We start from the raw sequence: 16,917 nt of genomic DNA on the forward strand, positions 1-16,917 counted from the left end.
CCCTGTCGAGAATCATCTTCGCTATCCTTTTCTCTACATCTCTGGAACTATTCGGAGGTCTATAAAAGACTCCCAACAGGGTAACCTCACCTCTCCTGTTTCTAACCTCAGCCCATACTACCTCAGTAGACGAGTCCTCAGACGTCCTTTCTGTCGCTGTAATACTCTCCTTGATTAACAATGCCACACCCCCCCCTCTTTTACCATCTTCTCTGTTCTTACTGAAACATCTAAATCCCGGAATCCCGGATGACACATTATAAATTGTTATAAACTGACTGCATTCTGAGTCTGAAAGAATCAGCAATGCAACTTCGAATATACTTTTGCATGATTACGATATCTAATATCCCTTCAGAAATGCTGCAAAACCAGAGTGAAAATAAGGCGATAAAATAAAGCAAAATATTGCAGATGCTGGAAATCTGAAATAAAAACAAAAAATGCTGGAAATACTCAGCAGGTCTGGCAGCATCTGTGGAGAAAGAAGCAGAGTTAATGCTTCAGGTCAGTGATCCTTCTTCAGAACTGACAAATATTAGAAATGTAAAAGATTTTAAGCAAGTAAAGTGGGGTGGGGTGGGGGGTGGGGCAAGAGATAACAAATGAGAAGCTGTTGATAGGACAAGGTCACAGAGAATAACTGACTAGAAGATCATGGAACAAAGGCAAACGGTATGTTAATGGTGTGCTGAAAGACAAAGTGTTACAGAGAGGGTGTGAATAGACTGTAAAGCACAAAGCAGTCCAAGCACAAACATATAAAAAAATTTTAAAAACAGTAACAGTGGGTAGGCACTGTAGAAACAAACTAAACACACTAGAAAAACTAAAATAAAATAGCCAAATAAAAAAGAAAAAAAAGAACAAGAAAAAATAATGAAACACAAAAAGTGGTGGGGGGTGGGGGGGCCGTCATGGTCTGAAATTATTGAATTCTTCAATGTTCAGTCCGGCAATCGGTAAATGAGGTGCTGTTCCTCGAGCTTGAATTGATGCTCACTGGAACACTGCAGCAATCCCAGGACAGAGATGTGAGCATGAGAACAGGGGGAAGTGTTGAAATGGCCAGCAACCGGAAGCTCGGGGTCATGCTTACGGACTGAGCGGAGGTGTTCCGCAAAGCGGTCACCCAGTCTGCATTTGGTCTCCCCAATGTAGAGGAGACCACATTGTGAGCAGTGAATATAGTATACTAAATTGAAAGAAGTACAAGTAAATCGCTGCTTCGCCTGAAAGGAATGTTTGGGGTCTTGGATAGTGACGAGAGAGGAGGAAAAAGGGCAGGTATTACACCTCCTGTGCTTGCAGGGGAAGGTGCCGTGGGAAGGGGACGAGGTGGTGGCGGTAATGGATGAGTGGACGAGGGTGTCGCGGAGGGAACGATCCCTTCAGAATGCTGAAAGGGGAAGGGAGGGGAAGATGCGTTTGGTAGTGGCATCATGCTGGATGTGGCAGAAGTGGCGGAGGATGATCCTTTGGATCTGGAGGCTGGTGGGGTGGAAAGTGAGGACAAGGTGAACCCTGTCACGGTTCTGGGAGGGAGAGGAAGGGGTGAAGGTAGGAGTGCGGGAAATGGGCCGGACACGGTTGAGGGCCCTGTCAACCACAGTGGGGGGGGGGGGGGGGTGGGGTGGGGGGAGGAATTCTCGGTTGAGGAAAAAGGAAGACATATCAGAAGCGCTGATGTGGAAGGTAGAATCATCAGAGCAGATGCGTCGGAGATGGAGAAACTGGGAAAATGGAATGGAGTCCTTACAGGAGGCAGGGTGTGAAGAAGTGTAGTCAAGTGACTAAGGCCACAGTTGTCGGTGGAACTTGCTACTGGCAAGTTATCCATAAGCATCCTCTCATCACTTTTAATATCAGGACCAGAGTTATTTGAAAGTATCCTACATTTTTTCCATGTTGGCTTTGTGTTTTCAAAGATTAGATGATTCGATGTATTTTGTAGATCAAGATTTCATTCGACTGCTGGCCTTTGTGCAAATGGCTTTCTTTTTTGCTTCCAAACAATGTCTCCTGTAAAGCTGCTTTTGGTTTTTCTGCAGGAGCATATTCACTTTGTGCTGCATCTCTACATGTGAAAGTGAGGGCAGTTTGGCAAAAAAAAGTCACGAAATGTTGTGAGAATTGGATCTACTAAATATTTAAACATCCTTTCGTCTGGGGTGAGTGATTACACCAGAACTTCCTTTACTCTATCCAATGCTTTGCAGCATTTTCACTGCTTTCTGCATCTAATTACTGACACAAAGAACAAATCAGATGTAGTCATGCAGAGCATGAATCCCTTCCTCGATTCTTTACACACAAAAACTGTATGCAGATGTTATTTAAAGACATAGACTTTCACCATCCTATAGATTTATTGTGCAGATTTGTAATCTTGGTAACTAAGGGCCAGCAGTTGAAACAGTTGTTTAATAACCTGTGTTTCACAAAAAAAGATTTAGACAGTGAAGAATGAAATGGTATCTGTTAATGATAGGGATTAGCGCACAAGGGAACACTTGGACATATGTGACAAAGCCAGATACTAAAAGAGACCCCATTGAATAAAAGAAAGAAAAAAATCAGCTGAGATGAATTTGAGCTCACCAATGTGCTCTCTAACTCTGACCTATTCCTGGCCTAGTCCTCTGCTAGTAATGCCACAGCTGCCTCTTTAATTTGCTCAACTGCTCCCTTGGTTCTGCTTTTTGACACTCTCATTACACCAAGTTACTCAGGGTCTCCTACCCTTGCCACCATCCAGTACATTTCCCCACCGACACACTTTCAAATCTAAGGCCCACAGATATGGCTGCAGCTAGTAAATGACTTGCTTGGTTACCTATTGCCAGGTCTGCCTGAACCACCTCAGGTAGCGTGTCTCTTGGTGGGTTTGCAGTTTTCTAATCATTTTTCCACAGAACCCATACTTTTGAAAAAAAATTACTTCAAATGTTTTGAACCATTGAGTCATTATGGCACAGAAGGAGGCCATTCAGCCCATCGAGTTCATGCCAGCTCTCTGTGGAGCAACTCAGTCAGTCCCATTCCCCCACTCTATACCTGTTGTCCGGCAAGTTTATTTCCCTCAAGTGCCCATCCAATTTTCTTTTGAAATGATTGATCATCTCCACTTCCATCCTCATAAGCAGCGAGTTCCAGGTCATTATCATTCATTGCATAAAAAAGTTCTTCCTCACATCCCCCCGTATATCTTGCCCAAAACCTTATATCCGTGTCCCCTATTTCTTGTACCATCAGCCAATGGAAACAGCTTTGTCTATGTTATATAAACCTGTCATAATTTTGTACATCTCTATCAGATCTCCCATCAACCACCTTTGCTCAAAAGAGAACTGCCACAGCTTCTTCAAACTTATCTTGTAGCTAAATTTCCATATCCCTGGAACCATTCTGGTAAATCTCCAGAATGTACCCTGTCAGGTACCTTCACATCCTTCCTAAAATGTCATGACCAGAACTGGACACAGTACTCTAGTTGTGGCCTAACCAGAGCTTTATAAAGGTTCAGCATAACTTCCCTGCTTTTGTTCTCAATACCTCTATTTATGAAGCCCAAGATCCGATATGCTTTGTTATCTACTCTCTCAATATGTCCTGCCACTTTTAAAGATCTATAACTGCCTATAGTGTCTCTTCCCTATCCCTTCTGTCAAGCGTGAGTGCTGAATTCCAAAAGTTTTTCTCGCTGTATATCCATGTGACACTGGTGGAACACCCAAGGGAAATGGCAGAGACCTAGGTTTTCGCTATTTCCTTGTGGATTCTGCTGGCCGCCTGCCTGATTTATGTTGAAAGCCCAGGAGAACCTGTGTGGAATTTCAGGGCCCAAGGGTATTACTGCAAATGGGGGAGAAAATTGGGGTGGAGATCCTGAGACAGTAGGTAGTTGAAATGCTAATGAGCAGGCTTGATGTTGTATCTTCATAGACGGTAAATAATAAGCAAATCAGTAACTTGTTTCTGTGTTAGCTGGACACCACACACACCACAGTGTTGGAACTGTTTTAGTTCTGTTTATGACTGAACAATCAGAATGTTAGCCACCTAAAATGTTGTTGAACATTGCACCTCAAGGCAGAAAGTCCCCAGGAAAGGCAAACTCAAAGAACTTAGGATGCATCCAGACTCTCCTGTTTGAGTCAGGGAAATGCCCCACAGGACTGGGGTAGTGTTGTGTCCTCATTATTTTCACGTTAAAGGGTGGAGATTAAGTTGTATCAAATGCACTAAGTGATCTTGATGGTAACTAATGCATATCATAACTGTATGTTCAGCCGACTGTGGAATAAAAACCTTAGTGATTTAAATCAAAACATGTCTCATCTTCTGTTGGTCCATCATTGAGGAAACATAATCAAAAGACACAGGCACTTGGTATGGGCTATAAGTGGTGGTGGGTTGGGGTAATCAGTGTGGACTGTGCAAAATTGGGAACTGGGGTCAATTAGATGTAGTCAACTCGAATACAGTTAAAACTGTGGCCACATATGAGAGGGATTATTGCCACTGAAACTGAGAAGTGACAAACCTCTCTTTCAGAGCTACTCCAGCAGTTTCTCTTTAAAAATCCACCCACAACTACACCACCCTGTCCAAACCCCCATATATACCCTCTGTGCTAAGGTATCTGGATGTGCCTATGCTATTCACCTATGTGGTCATCTCTGCCACAATCGCCTCGCAAAATTTCTTTACTCTCAACGTTGGGAGTGCTCTGCTAAGAGTTACCAATGAAATTCTTTGTGTCTAAGTTTCTGGTGTCGTATTGCTATTTGTTTTCCTTGACTTTTCATTCGATTTTTATATAGCCACTCATCATCCTCCACCAGCTCTCCTCGATTGTTCACCTCCAATCTTTCCCAACATAGCCAGCAACTCTAGCAATGGTTTCCCCTCCTGCCACCACATAGTCGGTGTGTATTTCATGGTTCTATCCTTGGCCCTCTCCTTTCCCTCAGTGATATTATTAGTACAAATGAGCTTAGCTTCCACATGTATGCTGAAGACTACTTTTCCACTATCTTGACTCCATAACTACTGCATTCTGTTGGATGTCTTGTCCCAGCATCCATCTTCTTCCTATCTTTTCACCCCAGTCCCACTTATGCTTTATGTTGAAATTCAGGTCTTGAGAATTTATGGAAAAGTCCATCAATTGCAAAAAACCTCCATTGCAAGATCAGCCAGTTAACATGCACACACACTTACTCTGCAGGAGCAATTTTAAGATGCTGAGGCAAAAATAGCCTCTTGTCTATTAATGCCTCATGAAAAAGTTACTGGCCTGGAGTTACTGAATACCAGTTGGATAGCGAGTGGCACCCAGGGGACTCCTGCACTACCTGGCTGGTCCTGCTAGAGTGGTAGTCTGGACTAGTAATCCAGAATCTTGGCCTGGCCTAAGAATTTGGAGACATGAATTCAAATCCTACAGTAGTTGAGGAATTTAAATCCAGTTAATGAAATAAAAATCTTACATAAAAAGCAAGTATCAGTAAGGGTGACCAAGAAATTACTCGATAGTTGTAAAAACCCATCTGGTTCACTCATGTTATTTTAGGAAGGAAATCTGCTGTCTTTACCCAGTCTGACCTATATGTGACTACAGACCAACAACAATGTAGGTGACTTTTAACTGCCCTCTGAATCGGCCTTGCAAGCCATGCAATTGTGTTCAAGAAGGTAGCTTGCCGCCATCTTGTCAAGGTCAATTAGGGATGGGTAATAAATACTCACATCCTGTAAATGAATAAAGGAAAGACAGCATTTTACTTTTGTTTGAGGAGCATTTAAAGTCACACCAGAAACCGAAAGATGGTTTTCTGACCCATCTTTAAGCAGGGCACACACAAAAGGTGTCAGACAATTAATGTTTAAGGAAAGATTATTAGAGTTTGAAGTTTTTCCCCACTCAAAGCAGGTTTTAAAGCTATTTGGATGGAAGTAGATGATAGAATTTTGGCAACTAGTACATATTCTATATTCTGTTCTCTTACAACAGCTTTAGAAATCAAAAGCAGACAGACCATTGAACGTGGGCAGGAAGTATGCCTCCTCTAGCTCAAGAGTCCTTTTGTTCAGATTTTAACACAATTTTAAATCAGAGTGATATTAGATTGGGCTCTTAGTTTGCTACCAGACTGGATCTGGTTATCTCGACAATGAACTGCTTTAGTTACTCAAAGTTATTATTGTAAGGATTCACCTGCCACCTTTTCTGCAGCAATACCTGGACCAGCCATATAAATACCGTGGCTACAAGAGCAGGTAAGAGGCTGGGAATTCTGTGGCGAGTAACTCACCTCCTGACTCCCCAAAGCCTGTCCACCATCTACAAGGCACAAGTCAGAAGCATGATGAAATACTCCCCACTTGCCTGGATGAGTGCAATTCCAACATGAAGCTCGACACCATCCAGGAGAAAGCAGTCTGCTTGATTGACATCCCATCCACCATCTTAAATATTCACTCCCTCCACCACAAGTACACTGTGGCAGCAGTGTGTACCATAAACAAGATGCACTGGAGCAACTCACCAAGAATCCTTTGACAGCACCTTCCAAACCCACAATCTCTACTGCCTGGAAGAACAAGGATGCGGACACATGGGAACATCACCACCTGCAAGTTCCCCTCCAAGTCACTCACCATCTTGACTGGAACTATATCGCCGTCTCTTCACTGTCACTGGATCAAAATCCTGGAACTGCCTTCCTAATAGCACTTTGGTTGTACATACATCAGATGGTCTGCAGGGTTTCAAGAAGGCAGCTCACCATCACCTTCTCAAGGGCAATTAGAGAGAGGCAATAAATGCTGGCCAGTAATGCTGACATTCCATGAATGGATAAAGTGAAATGAAAATGCAACCAGTGGGACAATGACAAGCACTACTGCATCTCTTTTAAGATGTCCTGTTTTTATTGTCCATCCACATGGCCAGACAAGTAATGGTAAACCAGGCACAATACATCCTTGAAACAAAAGAAGCAGGAGCTGGCAACACACAATTGCTCAGTCAGCAGTTGTGCAACGAACAATTTAATGTTTCAAACATATCTCCACTTCATCTTAATACTGTCGCTGTGCTTGCTGACCTATTGATTGAGCAAAGCCTCAATTTTAAAATTCTCATCCTTGTTTTCAAATCCCTCAACAACAACAACAACTTGCATTTATATAGCACCTTTAATGTAATAAAAATGTAAAAACCTCCCTAGCTCTGTAACCTCTTCCAGCCCTACAACCGCGATATCTGTGCTCTTACAATTCTGGACTCTTGCGCTTTCCCGATTTTAATCGTTTCACCATCAGTTGCCGTGCCTTCAGTTACCTGGGCCCTAAGCTCTGGAATTTCCTCCCTAAAACTTTCTGCCCCTCTACTTCACTTTCCTTCTTTAAGATACTCCTAAAACCTATCTCTTTTGGTCATCTGCCTAAATATCATTCTGTCCCATGGTGTCAAATTCTGTTCGCTAATGTTCCTTTGAAGTACCTTGGGACGTTTTACAACATTAAAAGTGCTTTATAAATGCAAGTTATTGCTGTTACTGTCGACAGGCTGTATGCTTGAAATGCTAACATATTGACTCTCTCCAAGGATATTAATGACTTGCTGTACCTTTCCAGCACTTTCTGTTTTTGTTTTGAATTTGCAGTTTTTTAAAAAGAAAGTGGGGCTGTCGGATAGCCCCCCAAAATGGGAGCGGGGATCACGATGCACAATTAACTCACATCTGTTAATTGCAACGTAGGCAACTCGCCAACTTCATGCTGCCTGATCATTTGAAAGTTTTCTGATCCAGTCAGTGCTATCCGTGCTGTTGATGGGCTGGACACATCAGCTTGGGGGACAATGTGGTGACTAGCATCACTTAAAGCTCTCCTGCACTGCTTAAAGGAGAGATACATTGTGGCTGGCGCTGATGCTGGGAATCGTAGTTCAGAGTATCTGATCTGGGAAAGAGTGAAGATGGCACAACAAGGGAGAGAGTGAACTCTTAAGGATTTCGGACACTGCACTGAAGGTATTAGTGGAGGAAGTGGAAAGGAAGAGAGATGTCCTATATCCACAGGAGAGAAGGAGGTCCTCCAGACACACACTCAAAAGGCAGTGGGAGCAGATAGCTGTGGAGGTCAAGGCCAGGGGTCAAGCCCCAAGGGCCTGGATGCAGCATCATAAGAAGTTCAATGATTTCACACGAGTGATCAAGGTCAGTGAACACATCTTCAAATGTCACATCTACCAACTGTACCAGTCACCTCAACCACTCCTCAATGCCCCACACTTCCATCACTCACCTACCAACAATCTATCAAAGAAGACTTGTACATAACATTCACATGCTTCATCTCTCCCTCACGCACTTAGTACTACTACGAGCCTCATACCCACATCTCACAGCTTGCACACACTGCCAGCTATTCAACCATGACATCCACATCACGCACCTCATTCATTGACACATTCCCTCTCTCTTGCAGAACAAGATTGTGCACAACGAGAGGCAATGGGAGCCAACCAGCAGGGGTCAGGAGCATCCCCATGAAGAAGACAGTGGTGGCCATTATCGGGATGATTATTTCTGAGGCCATGCCCAGTGGCGAAGCTGAAACATGCTTCTTCTCATATCCCACTAACCAATCATCCCACCCTCGCTTCTGAGTTACAAACTGTAGATGGTGTAAGCATGAACCTCCTACTTTCCCCGCCCCCACCCCCCCCCCCATCCCGCACTACAAACGTACCCTTGTGCCTTTTTGTTTTAGATACCCAAGAGGTACTTTCTGGCCAGGCAGTGGAGGAACAGCAAAAAGAGAGTGATGAGGAAGACACAGCACCGTCATTTGATTTTACACTTGCAGTCGTCAGCTCAAATACTGAAACTGCGCAAATATCGTAGAGGATAGGTTAGAGGCAGGATCTGCACCTAATGAGACACCGGGCATGAGTGGGCTACAATCTGGCAGAGGGCAAGGTTAGTGCAGGTGCCAGCTCACCAGACGACACATTTGCACATGGGTTCCGCTGCATAGGACTCAGAGCAGTCTAGGCAGCAGAAGTGTTGCTTCAGCACGCCATTGGTCTGCTCTATCACATTTCATGTAGCAGCATGGCTTTCATTGTATGCATACTGCGCACATCTGTGTGGATTGAGCACTTGCCACAATGGCTTTAATGCAGCTGACATAGCGATCTGCCATAGAATGAAGGCATCATGACAGCTGCCAGGATACTGGGAACTGACTTGCATGATTTGCTGGTTATGGTTACACTGTGATGAAATATAGGTATAACAGCTTAATCAGGTAGAATTTAAATATAATTAATACTTTATAACTCTTAGAATTAAAGATTGAATAAATGGTCAGTTTTCAAGACTCACTGAAATTCCCTTTAAGGGCAGAGTTACAAAATCTATCCCAAGGTTTCTGCAACATTGGAAACATACCGAGAAAGACTATATACGCTCATAACTATAATCCTATTTAGTTGATAATGTTAATGATATAGACGGACTGACTTAAGGAGATGGTACAAGGTACCATCAAAGAACCATCACAGATGATCAATTACAAAATGGAATGTTACCTACAAAAAACAGATGCCACGTAAACCCAATTTAACCCAAAAAGGAAAAAAACAATTATTGCACAAATTTAATTAAAAATCTTTTAAGTATAATACACATTTATAAAGTTAAGTCTTGGTGTTACTATAAAACACGACAAATATTTTACGCAGTAATAGCTCACAACTTCATGAGAAGGGGTTTCTCAGCAGATAATTAATTGAGAATAAGTAGCTAATGATATTACCATATATGGATAACAAAAGCAGGAAAAACATGCACAGAAAGGTAACACCTACATTCCAAAAGATGAGTTAATAGATTAGAAATAGTATAAACGTGAGAGTTTTGAATCAAAAAATCAGGGGTATTGAAATTCCTCACCAATACTTCTTAACCTATGGTAAGAACGGATCATTACATGAGAAGGGAATTCTGCTCTTAACCAAGAGTATTTTGCCTTGTCAAGCAGGAGGCTTACTCGGGGAATTTAAGGTAACAGTTTACTTTGAATTTTGACGGATATTCTAAGATATTTTGCTGTAACATTGTTGAACTTTTGGATTCTATTTTAGAAATAAGATTATGTTTTAGTAATCTTTGATATTGTAATATCAAATATTGTAATATTGTAATATCGGGGCGGCACAGTGGTGCAGTGGTTAGCACTGCAGCCTCACAGCGCCAGCGACCTGGGTTCAATTCTGGGTACTGCCTGTGTGGAGTTTGCAAGTTCTCCCTGTGTCTGCGTGGGTTTTCTCCAGGTGCTCCGGTTTCCTCCCACAAGCCAAAGACTTGCAGGTTGGTAGGTAAATTGGCCATTATAAATTGCCCCTAGTATAGGTAGGTGGTAGGGAAATATAGGGACAGGTGGGGATGTGGTAGGAATATGGGATTAGTGTAGGATTAGTATAAATGGGTGGTTGATGGTCGGCACAGACTCGGTGGGCCGAAGGGCCTGTTTCAGTGCTGTATCTCTAAACTAAACTAAACTAATATACTTATCCACTTAAAAGTGTATTGCATGTTAAATTCTTTAATAAACATATAAATTTTAATAAATCATCTCATGTAGCATTCTGTAAACAACTACAAGAACCACCTCTCTGTGTCTCTTTAAGTGGAGAGATATGTATTGAAGATAGTTTCCCAGATTCTTATAATATCTGGGATATTTATGACTTAGCCATAATTATTTAAAAATAGGCTATCCGAAAGATGGTAATATTCTCTGTTAGTTTTCTTTCTTTGAGGGAAAACTAGTTCAAATCTTTGGACCCAGATAAGTGTCTATAAGAGTTTGTCTGGTTTGAACTTAATTAAATGAGATTCATAGCTGTACGAGGTTATGAGAGGGCGTTAGCTAGAGTGCTGAGCTTCAAAGCGGCAGAATTGTTGTCAAAGGTGTCATGATCTGCCTGCTCAGCATACTTTCTGTGGCTGTTCACTGTGCACACGCTAACCAATATCTGGTGCCATTAGCCCACAAGTATGCGCGTGTGCTATTTTGGAGCGTTTATCCCCTATTTGCTATATAGCAGGGTATGGGAGAGATAAAGGTAATTGTCTTGGTATCTGGAAGGCAGATGATGTTTCAGGTGGAAGTCAATCAGGACGCAGCTGGCATCAAATCAACATTGCATCCTGATTGACCTCATGATCTGCCTGAACTGCACACTGCTGGTGCTAACGTTCAATTTCTCACCTGGTATTTCCATGGACTCCTTCACAATACTTAAATGCAAATGAATTAAAAATATCATCTCACACCTGCATATTTCAATTGGTGCCACAGACTGGATTTACTTCCCTTGTGTACATCGTGATGTTTGATACCCAGCCAAGTTAGAACCCATTCCTTGTGCCTACCAGTAATTTAATTGCCACAATTCCCTCATCAACATCATTGCCAGTATTCAGAAGTTAGTTACATTAGAACCTACCTCATGTCCTTAATATAATGGGCTGAATTTTACAGACCTCCCGATGTTGGGGGTCATGGGGGGGTGGGGGGTGGGGGCCAGAAAATGCCTTCAGACAGGGCTGCCACGCACCCTGGCACCGGGAAGGCTTGGCACAATATTGCCGGTGGTGGTGAGGCCTCATGGTGACCCCCCACTGCTTGGTGACGGGAGCCTCATTTAAATTAATTAAAATCATTGAATTAATTATTCTTATGCTCCCGCCGTCTGTCTCGGTGCGATCTTCATGTGCTGGCAGACACTCCTGCGCCTTCAGATTCCTGTTCGTGTAACCGAGTCATAACGTTGGTGGGGAGGGGGGAGCAGGTAACTTTCTCAATGTGGGAGGAGGGGAGGGGGAGTAGGGACAAACTAATATCATTGGTGTAGGGGATGGTGGGAAGGGTTATAGTTTAAAATTTATGTACTTTGCGGCGGTGGGGGAGGTCAGGTAAGTGTTTTGTAGGGAGAGGGCAAGTAATTAATTCTATGGTTATGGTGGGGGGTGGGAGAGGTGCAAATTAAATGAATTTACATTTTTTTTATTACCTGTTGCTTTAAATATTTAAATTGATCGTTAGGGCTCGAAGCCCTTTAAAAATGGCATCAGCACCTGCGCACATGCAGCTGACGCCATTGCTGGGGATGGACAGCCCACACCCTCCATGTCACTGAGGGGCTGGGGGGTGATCTGCCCCGGCTACTTAAATGATCCACCGTGCTTAATATCATGGTGGCTCTGTGACGAGCTGCCCACACGGCCGGGCCACCATTCTTATCGTCAGCTGCTGATATCGGTGGTGGAAGTATAAATTTCAGCCCAATGTATAATGTCTATGACCTTTCATCAGACCTGACAAAGGTTAGAAATGTAATAGGCTTTGAGCAAGAGGAAGAGAGGCGGGGTTGGTGGGGGAAGAAGAACAAAAGGAAATGTGTATGGGAGGACGGAGGATAGGAGAGATTAAATGACAGAGATGTCACGAAACAAAAGGCAAAGGGAGTGGTAATAGTTGTAGTAAAAGACAAACATTAATCCAGAGAGAATATTAATGGAAAATAATGAACAGCTCCGTCCAAAAGCAAAAACATGTAAAACCAGTTTAAGACAGGCACATGGTTAAAAAAAAAATAAAAAAAAATAAAAAAAATAACAGTCATGCTCTGAATTTGTTGAATTCAATGTTGAGTCCAGAAGGCTGTAAAGTGCCTAATTGGAAAGTGAGGTGCTGTTCCTTGAGCTTGCATTGAGCTTCACTGGAACACTGCAGCAGGCCAAGGTCAGAAATGTGGACATGACAGCGGGGTGGTGAATTAAAATGGCAAGTACCCTGAAGCTCGGGGTCATGCTTGGGCACTGAGCAGAGGTGTTCTGCAAACTGGTCAAATCTATGTTTTTCTCCTCAGTGTAGAGGCAACCACATTGTGAGCAGCGAATACAGTATATTAAATTGAAAGACATACAAGTAAATTGTTGTTTCCCCTGGAAGGAGTGTTTGGGGCCTTGGATGGTGAGGAGAGAGGAGGTAAAACGGCAGGTCGGCTTAATTTCTTCGCTCCTCCACTCACTCCAACCTGTCTCCTTCTGAACTTTCTGGACTCCATTCTCTCAGGTCTAACCCCGACATTGTGATCAAATCTGCTGACAAGGATGGTGCTATTGTTGTCTGGAGTACTGACCTTTACCTTACAGAGGCTGAGCGCCAACGCTCAGACACTTCTTCTTACCTTCCCCTGGACCATGGCCCCCACCACCAAATATCAAACCACTGTCTCCAGAACTGTCATTGACCTCATCTCCCCTGGAGATCTTCCCTCTGCAGCTTCTCACCTCTCTGTCCCGCAACCCCGGACAGCCGGCTTCTACCTCTTTCCCAAAATCCACAAACAGGATTGTCTTGGTAGACACATCATTTCAAACTGTTCCTGCCCCACTGAACTTATTTCTTCCTATCTTGACTCTATTTTTTCTCCCCGGTCCAGTTTCTTCCACCTACATCTGTGACTACTCTGACGCCCTACTTCATTTCAACAATTTCCAGTTTCCTGGCCCTAGCCACCTCCCCTTCACTATGGACGTCCAATCTCTCTACACCTTCATCCCTCACCAGGACGGTTTGAGAGCTCTCTGCTTCTTCCTTGAACAGAGGCCCAACCAATCTTCTTCCACCACCGCCCTCCTCCATCTGGCTGAACTTGTTCTCATATTGAACAAGTCCTTCAACTCTGCTCACTTCCTCCAAATAAAAGATGTTGCTATGGGTACCTGCATGGGTCCAAGTTATGCCTGTCTTTTTGTGGGGTATGTCGAACATTCCTTGTTCCAGTCCTGCTCAGGCCTCCTGCCCCAACCGTTTTTCCAGTACATTGATGACTGTATTGGTGCCCTTTCCTAACTGGAAAACCTCATCAACTTTGCTTCCAAATTCCATCCTTCTCTCATTTTCACATCTCCGACTCTTCCCTTCCCTTCCCTTCCTCGACTTCTCTGACTCCAACTCTGGGGATAGGCTGTCCACCAATATTGACTACACTTCTTCACACCCTGACTCCTGTAAGGACTCCATCTTATTCTCCCAGTGTCTCCATCTCTGATGTATCTGTTCTGATGATGCAACATTCCATAACAGCGCTTCTGATATGTCTTCCTTTTTCCTCAACTGAGAATTTCCCCCCACTGTGGTTGACAGGGCCTTCGATTGTGTCCTACCCAGTTCCTGCACTTCTGCCCTCACCCGTTCCCCTCCCTCCCAGAACCGCGACAGGGTTCCCCTTGTCCTCAATTTCCACCCCCCAGCCTCCACATCCAAAGGACCATCCTCCGTCATTTCCGCCACCTCCAGCATGATGCCACCACCAAATGCATCTTCCCCTCCCCTGTCAGCATTCCGAAGGGACCATTCTCTCCGCAACACCCTGGTCGACTCCTCCATCAGCCCCGACACCTCGTCCCCTTCCCATGACACCTTCCCATACAATCGCAGGAGGTGTAATACCTGCCCTTTTACCTCCTCCTCTCTCCTCACCATCCAGTGATTTACATGTACTTCTTTCAATTTAGTATACCGTATTCGTTGCTCACAATGCGGTCTCCTCTACATTGGGGAGACCAAATGCAGATTGGGTGACTGTTTTGCAGAACACCTCTGCATGACGCCGAGCTTCCAGTCACTTATCATTTTAATTCACCACCTTGCTGTCATGTCCACATTTGCAAGCTCGAGGAATGGCACATCATCTTCCAATTAGGCACTCTACAGCCTTCTGGACTCAACATTGTGTTCAACGAATTCAGAGCATGACTGCTTTTTTAAATTTATTTTTATTTAATTTTTATTTTTTTACCCATGTGCCTGTCTTAAACTTGTATTTCAGGTTTTGCTTTTGGACAGAGCTGTTCATTATTCTGCCATTCACAGTCTCTCTGGACTAATGCTTCGTCTTTTACTACAACTGTTCCCACTCCCTTTTGCCTTTTATTCCGATGCAACATTCCACAACAGCGCTTCTGATATGTCTTCCCTTTTCCTGATGAAAGGTCACAGATCTGAAAAGTTAACTCTGTTTCTCTCTCCACAGATACTGCCAGACATGTTGAGTATTTTCAGCACTTTCTGTTTTTATTTCAGATTTCCAGCATCTGCAGTATTTTGCTTTTAACATAATATATGCATGGTTTACAGCTGGGACATACAATGAAGTTATTTATCTTTGATTGCCACCACATCAAAGAAGTTGCAGGCCAGTAAAAATTCGAATGAGCGTTGTTGACCAGATGTCATGAGCAAGTAACTGAACAGACAGCAAATGAATTGCTGTTCACACGCTATCTATTTGAGTAGTCATGTTGATAAATACAGAGCATGTCTTCTCTGAAAGAATCTCTTTGAACTTGCGTGATGAAAATGCCTTTGAAGACTCTGAAGAATTGGGGAAAAATATGTGTGTTTTCCTTTTATTTATAGTTCTCTAACAATATCAGAAAATGATGGAAAAGGATATCAAGTCAGTCAGCATCTGCTGAAAACATCAGAGCTTCACTGTTTCAGGTCTGGACCTTCTTGAAATCTGAAAAGTAGAAGGGCAAGCATTAGAATCAAATTGAAAAAAGGCAGAGATGGAGGAAAAAAATAGATATTCGAAACCCAAAATGGAAATAACTCTTGAGAGACTAGTAACTTGCTTCAAAGAAAAACAGAAGATTGTTAGCTGACATAAAAGATGAACTGCCAGACAACAGACACTAAAAGCGATTACAAAAGAACAGAAGGTGCATATAACCAAGGCCTTAGCTGTATGCACCTTCTTTTGTTCCTCTGACTCTGATCTCTTATGCATTTGCTGGTTCCTTTGCCTGGCTACGGATGATTGTAACTTCTGTCACCTAGGCTCCCTCCCTAAACCCCTCTGCCTTTCCACCTCCATCCTCCTTCAAGATTCTCCTGAAAATCTCTTTATCTTAGCTGTTTGTCACTTCTCCTAAGTGTTCCTTCTTTGGCTTTGTGGTCTGTTTTAGAACAAAGAACAAAGAACAAAGATAATTACAGCACAGGAACAGGCCCTTCGGCCCTCCAAGCCTGCGCCGATCCAGATCCTCTCTCTAAACATGTCGCCTATTTTCTAAGGTTCTGTATCTCTTTTCTTCCTGCCCATTCATGTATCTGTCTAGATACATCTTAAAAGACTCCATCGTGCCCGCATCTACCACCTCCGCTGGCAATGCGTTCCAGGTGCCCACCACCCTCTGCGTAAAGAACTTTCCATGCATATCCCCCCTAAACTTTTCCCCTTTCACTTTGAACTCGTGTCCTCTAGTAATTGAAACCCCCACTCTGGGAAAAAGCCTCTTGCTATCCACCCTGTCTATACCTCTCATGATTTTGTACACCTCAATCAGGTCCCCCCTCAACCTCCGTCTTTCGAATGAAAATAATCCTAATCTACTCAACCTCTCTTCATAGCTAGCGCCCTCCATACCAGGCAACATCCTGGTGAACCTCCTCTGCACCCTCTCCAAAGCATCCACATCCTTTTGATAATGTGGCGACCAGAACTGTACGCAGTATTCCAAATGTGGCCGAACCAAAGTCCTATACAACTGTAACATGACCTGCCAACTCTTGTACTCAATGCCCCGTCCGATGAAGGAAAGCATGCCGTATGCCTTCTTGACCACTCTATTTACCTGCGTTGCCACCTTCAGGGAACAGTGGACCTTAAGCCTTTGTACAGCACCTTGTTTTATTTTTCTACTTTAAAGGCACTATATCATTGCAAGCTTTGTTAGGTGATCTGGCAAATGCAGAGGCTGATGGGGTGGAAGATGAGGACAAAGGAGACCCAGTAATAGTTGAGAGGAATTGGAG

This window comes from Heterodontus francisci, chromosome 5 (genome assembly GCF_036365525.1).
Source record: "Heterodontus francisci isolate sHetFra1 chromosome 5, sHetFra1.hap1, whole genome shotgun sequence".
Lineage (NCBI taxonomy): Eukaryota > Metazoa > Chordata > Chondrichthyes > Heterodontiformes > Heterodontidae > Heterodontus > Heterodontus francisci.